The sequence below is a fragment of the Macrobrachium rosenbergii genome, chromosome 3 (genome assembly GCF_040412425.1).
Source record: "Macrobrachium rosenbergii isolate ZJJX-2024 chromosome 3, ASM4041242v1, whole genome shotgun sequence".
Taxonomy (NCBI): Eukaryota; Metazoa; Arthropoda; class Malacostraca; order Decapoda; family Palaemonidae; genus Macrobrachium; species Macrobrachium rosenbergii.
In genome coordinates, this window is record NC_089743.1 from 5,002,083 (window position 1) to 5,010,000 (window position 7,918).

Sequence of the window (7,918 nt, forward strand, 5' to 3'; positions counted from 1 at the left end):
AAATAAATGTAATAGTGCCTTAAATTTGATAATGAAATTGTCTCATATTACTTGGGGAGCTAGAAGGCAAACATTACTTAGGATATATAAAGCACTAGTTTTATCCAAAGTAGATTATGGAAGTCCAATATGTGGATTAGCATCACAAAATACCTTGAAGTCTTTAGAGCCGCACTCGAAGCTTAAGACTTTGTAGTGGAGCCTTTAAATCTTCCCCAAACACTTCATTACGTTGTGAAAGTAGTGAACCCCCATTATCTTTACATCGAGACCTTGCAACATTGAGAAGTACTTCAAAAATAATGTCCACTGATTCCCCCACGAAAAAATTGTTCGACAAGCGAGATATATTTATTAATAATCACGAACCACCTTTTCCGGTAAGAGCTAATAGATTATTAGAATCTAATGGTTTTAGAGTAAGCATGCAACCCTCAAATTCTCCACCACCATGGATGACGAAGAAAATCAAAGTATGTTCCAGCAAGCTTTATCATTTGTCTAAAAACAAGATGATACTCCAGATCGATATAAACAGCATGCACTAGAACACATTCGAAGTAAAGGTCCTCATAAAGCAATGTACACTGATGGATCCAAATCTTCTATGGGAGTTGGTTGTGCTACAATGTCATCACGCACAATGAGTCAGAATTCATTGCCAGTTGAAGTGACAGTCTTTACAGCTGAATTAACAGCAATTCTATTTAGCAATTAATCAGATCAAATCGTCAAATAATAAACTAAATACCAAATTTGTAATTTACTCTGACTTAAGAAGTGCAATTGAATCTCTAAAAAGTTACACACACAAGAATCCTTTAGTAGAGCAAATTAAACAGTTCATCAATAAATCATATTTACTTGGGGTTAACATTGAAATCTGCTGGATTCTGCCCAACGTAGATGAATCCAGGGTAAAGAAAGAGCAGACGGAAAGGCCAAGTCAGGGATAACTTTACCAATTTTTGAAAATAAATTGCCTGCTACAGATTATATAAACTCACTGAAGCAATGCATAAAAACAAAATGGTAAAATCTGTGGGACAGCGAAGCAGACAACAATAAACTGAAATGCATTAAGCATAATGCTAACTTATGGAGTTCATCATTACAAAATGAAAAGAGAGCTGAAGTGATATTAACAAGATTACGATTAGGTCATACGAGACTAACACATGAGTATTTAATGACAACTCCGCATGGGGACATCCTCGTTGCAATGTTTGCAACATAATTTTAACTGTAAAGCATATTCTGTGATTGCCCAATTTTTAATAGACAAAGAAATTTATATTTAGGTCTAAAATCATCATCAGAAATATTGTCAGAATCAGATAATTTTTCATTATGTAGAATTTTAATATTTCTAAGAAATATTTATTTGATCCACAAAATTTAACATTTGTATATTTTATTGCAATAGTTAACTTTTGTAATTTTAATTAATTCAGTTTATATATTATGTGCATATTTATTTTAATAATTTCCTCCCGAATGTTTTCGGGCCAGCACTGTAAGTCTAGTTAGACTTATTGGGCTGTAAATAATAATAATAATAATAATAATAATAATAATAATAATAATAATAATAATTTATCTCCTTCCTCAAAAAAAGGAGCAAGGCAATTAGCTGAAAACACTTAAAGGACGGCTCAGTTTAACGGCCTCTAAATCAAAGTAAAATTCATTCATTTTCTCCAGTGGAACTGGCAGAGGCTGAACGCCGCCGTCAGCTCTGCATTGATAATATAGTAAAGTGGGCTGAGATGAATGCGCTTTTGCCGTATAAGAGGATTCCATCCTGATCCAGATTTGTTCACACACAGGCAGAGAATTCCATGGGTTGGTGAAACAAAGTTTCTTGGGTTGATTTTTGATAGCAAGCTGACCTTCATTCTACATATGAAGTATATTAAGACTAAATGCTTGAAAGCAATGAATGTGCTGATAGTTCCGTCTCACACTTCTTGGGGTGCAGACCGAACTCTGATGTTGAGATTATATAAAGCCTTCGTCTTTTCAGAATTAACTCATCCTAACACATCTTTGATTAGGTCATACTAGTCTGACACATGGTAATGAATAATCATAGATATTGAAGTGATTGCTGTTTTATTCTTCTATACACATGTTTCTTTTGAATGATTCTAACTTTCCCGTCATAGCTCTTAAGTCTTTGTACACAAACACAGGCACGCGTGAATAGATCGCTTAGTTTGCTTTCTAGTTTCTCCGAGATCCTTTAATATAATAAATCTTAAATTCTTCTAACGATATGTTTTCTTTTTTGTGTTCCTTCATTGGAAGGGCTCTTTAAACTACCCATTCAGTAACTCATATATCAAGCAGATTTTTCCTCTTCGTAAATTTTACGATTTTCGGTAAAAACAGAATGTGAGAAATAAAAAAGTAAATTTGCAATTTTGTCTCCTCATTCTTTATTCGTTACCGATCTGTTGGCCTGGGCAGTACCATCATTGATTTGAAATATTTATTAGTGTTAATTCTTTAGTGTAACTCATTATTAGTAAATACCAAAATTCTGTTTCTGCATAGAAGACTATTCTTGTTGCGACTCCGATTTAATCTCCACAACCTTGCATCGATCCCACATTCCCATCCACACCAGAAAGATGGTACACAGTCTTATTTTAAAAAAATCAAGGACGAAACTGACAGATATCCAATACCAGATATTTTTGGTATGGTACTCTTCAACTTTGTGGCAACTAGCATCACAGCACCAGAGGTCAGCGACGGAAGCCCGAGATCATTTCGGCAGTATGCAGCAAAAAGAAAAAAAAAAGAAACTCAGTGGCAGACCATTCCAAAACACAAATCCGAGGGATCGATGATTGAGAAGGAGTAAAATGAAGAAGAAAGATAGCGCAGATCGCACTGTGACAAAGAGAGAGGAAGAGCGATGTCCTAGAGAGAGAGAGAGAGAGAGAGAGAGTGCGGGAGAGAAAAACAACAACCTGAATGAGTGGAATAACACAAAGACCCAAAGGTGATAAATCAAGAGGGGTGTGTGTGCGGTGGAAGGCAAAATCGCTGGAGCTTCTAATACAGTGAACCATTGCCTTGCTGGGCGGTCTTCGGGTGAGGTGTCTTACACACACACACACACACACACACACACACACACACACACAGAAAAGAGAGAGAGAGAGAGAGAGAGGTGGGGTAACCATAACAAACAAGAGACGGGGGTGATATGAAAAGGGGGAAAACATTGGGGTTATGTTAGGGGTCAACAAGATGGCGGAATAAGAAAATCTGCCAGTCTCTGATATTCGTCAGAAGAATAAATTCTGTGTTTGGCTTAAGGGCAAAAACATGAGAATTTTATTATTCCTTATGATTCTAGATGACTGGCTTCCAAAAACGATTTTTTTTTTTTTTTTTTTTTGAGCAACTGGCTGCTTGCAATGATAACCATGACTGGACGAAATAGGAGCTGTTCACGTATTCCCCTTGCCAAACTGTATTTGCCCCTGTTTTTCATTTGTTTATCCATGTTTTTCTCTCTTAATTATCATTATTATTAGACCGTTTTTATATGAAAAAGCCAAAAAGGTAATTAATTTGCTAAGGGCAAAGAAAATAGTAATAAATCGATAAATGAAGGCAATAAATTTACAGAAGGTAAATCTATAAAAATAACATAATAAAACTGATTTTCTGTTTATGATGGTGTCTGTGGAAGTGCATAAATTAAAAATGCACAATTCCTTGCTCTTCGCCACATGCCGAGAAGAAGCCTAAACACAGCAACATATTTAGTAGGTTTTGGCATAGGTAGTAGCTATAACATAACGTACTGTAGTCGGATCCTGCTTCGAAATAACTTAGGTCAGGCATCTTTTCCAGCTGGGTTCCCTTCATACGACGCCAAAAGACTTCCCATCACAATGTTCCCATACATCTACTTTACCAGATGCGGGATCATCATGATCACCAGCCTTATCAGATACCAATATCTGAAAAGACGTGAAAAGAGGTTAGTGACTTGCCTGACAACACGTTATTATAGCTAGGGAATATCGTGCGGATATCCGATTTCACTGCTAGCGGCAAGTACAGGATCTTGATCCCCATACGACATGGCTGGGATCTTAATTCAGACTATGCATTCACGACCCGTGTGCAGTACGGGCTGCTCGTTCGAACAAGAACCCTAGGTGACCCGAGACCGGTTTGATACAACAACAGCAACAAGACTGGTCTCCGGACATTCCATTCGGTTGCTGACAGAGCTTTATCCACAGCTTTAAGAGCCGGTGAACTCTCTCTCTCTCTCTCTCATAGGAGAACAGGAAGAAAGATTGTCTCTGTATATCAACTGAAAGATGAAGCTCATGCATTCCAAGTTCCTCGTTGGACGAGTCGGTAGAGTTTTCGGCTAGCACAGTGCTAGACCCGAGTTCGCGTCTCCGGCCAGCCAATGAAGAATTAGGGGAATTTATTTCTGGTGATAAAATTCATTTCTCGGTATAATGTGGTTCCGATTCCATAATAAACTGTCGGTCCCGTTGCTAGGTAACCAATTGGTTCTTAGCCACGTAAAATAAATCTAATCCTTCGGGCCAGCCCTAGGAGAGCTGTTAATCAGCTCAGTGGTCTGGTTAACCTAAGGTACACTTAACTCATGCATTCCAAGAGACATGAAAAGTGAAAGAAGTACTGCACATTTCAAAATCTGGGCGATCTTACAGGTTGACAATATCTTCCATAGATCCGCAATGAATTCAAAATTCAGAACACTTTATTTTCCATGACATTTTCAAGAAACACCTTGAAATAACAGTTTTAGCCAAAATGCAATAAAGAGTCTTGACGTGCGGTTTCTACAAAAGGTGATTTGTCGAGAGCTGTGCGAAGTTACATGATGGAAGTGTAGCCGGAGGACGTTGAGAGTGAGAACTAGTTGTAAGTTCTTGGTGACGTAAGCAAAGGGATTCCCTTAGTGAGATCACCGTATTCATAAGTGGTTCCAAGGCAACGATGTGTTGTCTCTGTGACCTTTTGGTAGATGGAGTGACGACAGAATCAGAGAAAGAACGAAGGTCAGGAGCTTCAAAGATTGGGATAATAGGTGGTTCACTGTAAGCAAAGGGCATTATGGGTATAGTATATATATATATATATATATATATATATATATATATATATATATATATATATATATATATATATATATATATATATATATATATATATATATATATATATATATATATATATATATATATATATATATATATATATAGGCTATCAAGGCTTACAGTTTAGGAACCTTTTGTTCCCTCTTCAGGCGCAGGCCAAAAGAGATGACAAACAAACATGACAGTAAAAGAACAGATTCCAAAAATTAAAGTCAAACCGCCCTTATAACACAATAAATCGTTGAGTTAACTTTTTTATTTGAAGATGATCTGCCTCCCTGACATTTCGAAAAAACAGCCTTTACGTAAGTTAACATTATTAAGAGCATAGTCAAAGATCTTACTTTTCTTCTTAGACTTTGCAGATTACCTTAGTATTTTCACATCAGCCGAATGAGTCTTTCAGACAAGTACAAAAAAGCATTTTTTTTCATCTCCAACCCTCGCAGCTCTCTTATGTTCTAGTCATCTTTGCTCTCAATTTCCTCCTGATTCCCCGACATATGGGAACTGATGATCCTCACATGGGAACACCAAAAATTGCCGGTGAGAAGCGCCTGTCCGATCTGGCAACTGATACTCGCATTAACAGAAGTGTGGCCACCAAGCAAAACGCTCTCAGAGCTTCTGACATTTAAAAAGTAGACGGCCTGTATAATAGTTTTGCTTGTTGATTTTTCGTCTAACAACTTTCGAAATGTTAAGCAGAGGACTATAATTGCCATTACACTGGGGAAATATCAGCTGTTACGGATGGTAACCCCAAAACATACAGTAATGAAAGTATATATATATATATATATATATATATATATATATATATATATATATATATATATATATATATATATATATGTTGTATGTATGTATGTATGTATGTATGTATATATATATATATATACACACATACACATATATATATATATATATATATATATATATATATATATATATATGTGTGTGTGTGTGTGTGTGTGTGTGTGTGTGTGTGAATAATACTGTAGAATAACGTCGTTCAGGGACGCTGTCTGCAATTCTTCACTGGATTCCATTCAGTGATAAATCCAATAAAATATGGCTGAAGGGATGCCTTAATTACAGTCATGCTCCAGGACACTTACATAACAAAAAATAAAGGAGAGGGCGTTTCCCTAGGAGAGTTGACTTTCTTTCTCCCTCCAGAAAACGACAAGACAAATACTTGCGATTGATACCAGAAGCTTTACAACCAACCGCCGTTTAGACTTACCTCGTCTCCGTTCAAATCCTCAAACACACGCCCGCATTTCTAGGAATATTCGGCTTTGGTTAGGAGGAGCACCCACCCTCAGAGGAATGGGACGACGACAGGATTTTGTGACTCTTCGCAGGGGTCGTGGTCCGGTTCGTCGTCCAGGACTCCAGGATTCTGATGGGGAGTCTTACTTTGTGTGATTGACTCTCGGCAGCTACTGTACACCGTTTAACATCGAGTTCACTATGCATTGGGAATAACTTACGCCTAAGGGAAATCATAACAGGTGAGTACTTCTCCACACTGGTCGGGATTCGAACCATGATCTAATCTTAATTCTTACTATTCTTAAAGATCAAAATAAAAAAAAAAATTAAACCTGAAAATCTTAAAAAGACATCATCAGCCTTTTCTTGGAGTTTATTCTTCCACCAATGGCACAAGTGAGACCCGACTCCCAAATGTCCGCGCCCCTACCATACCCCACAAGGGATGGCACAACACGATTAGCGTGGGCTAAGTGTAAGCCAAACCCATTTGCTAGGACTGAGGGTATTACAGGAATACGATCATCCCCACTCTAATCATATTATGGGTAAACTGGATCAAAACCCAAGAGCCCCATCTCCAGAGCCTGACCACCCCTGGAATCCATGGCCCAGCCCTGCAGAACAGTTCCACGCCTGAGCTATCAATCTGATATCTCTCAGGTCCAAGCATTATCGGGTAGTTGATGATCCTACCACAGTTCCCACTATTTAGCCTCAGATATAAACCTAGTCCCAACTACGATACCTTTTCCTATTTACCAGGACCAACAATATTAACAAAAGTGGAAAACTTCCCAAATTTAAACCAAATGAGTCTGTAAAAACTATGACTCTTGGACGTGAACCCGGGAACAAATTCCATGGGTTCAAGAGCCCCCTCACCACGTCAAGGTGGTCCTGTGTCTAGGGGGTTATGGCAAACACACACGTGGCCAGTTTATAAGACACCATATTCAGTAAGCATGAAAAACCTTGACGACGTTTTCATCGCAATAGACAACAAACAAGATGCACAGAAACGGAAAGACATCTTGACAGAAAAATCCGTGCTAAATTTTACTATAGAACACAGCGTAGACCAAAAACTACCATTCTTAGACATACTGGTAAACATAGGGACAAGAAAATATGACACGGAGGTATACATAAGGGGGACTAAAGTTGGACATTGACTTAATGGAGAGGTGAGTGCCCTGAGGCATATAAACGGCCAGTAGTCCGATCATATGCAAGTCGGGCCTTCACCCACTGTACCACATGGAAAGCGATACACACTGAGCTGGACAGAATTCAACAGCTGCTCACAAACAATGGATTTAAAGAAAAAATTATATAATCAGAAATACGAAAGTTTTTTTACTGTTTCTACCAACAAAACAACGAAACGGAACAACATAACAAGGAGATAGGACAACAAATAACAATATACTACCAGACTACTTTTAACAACGAATACAACAACA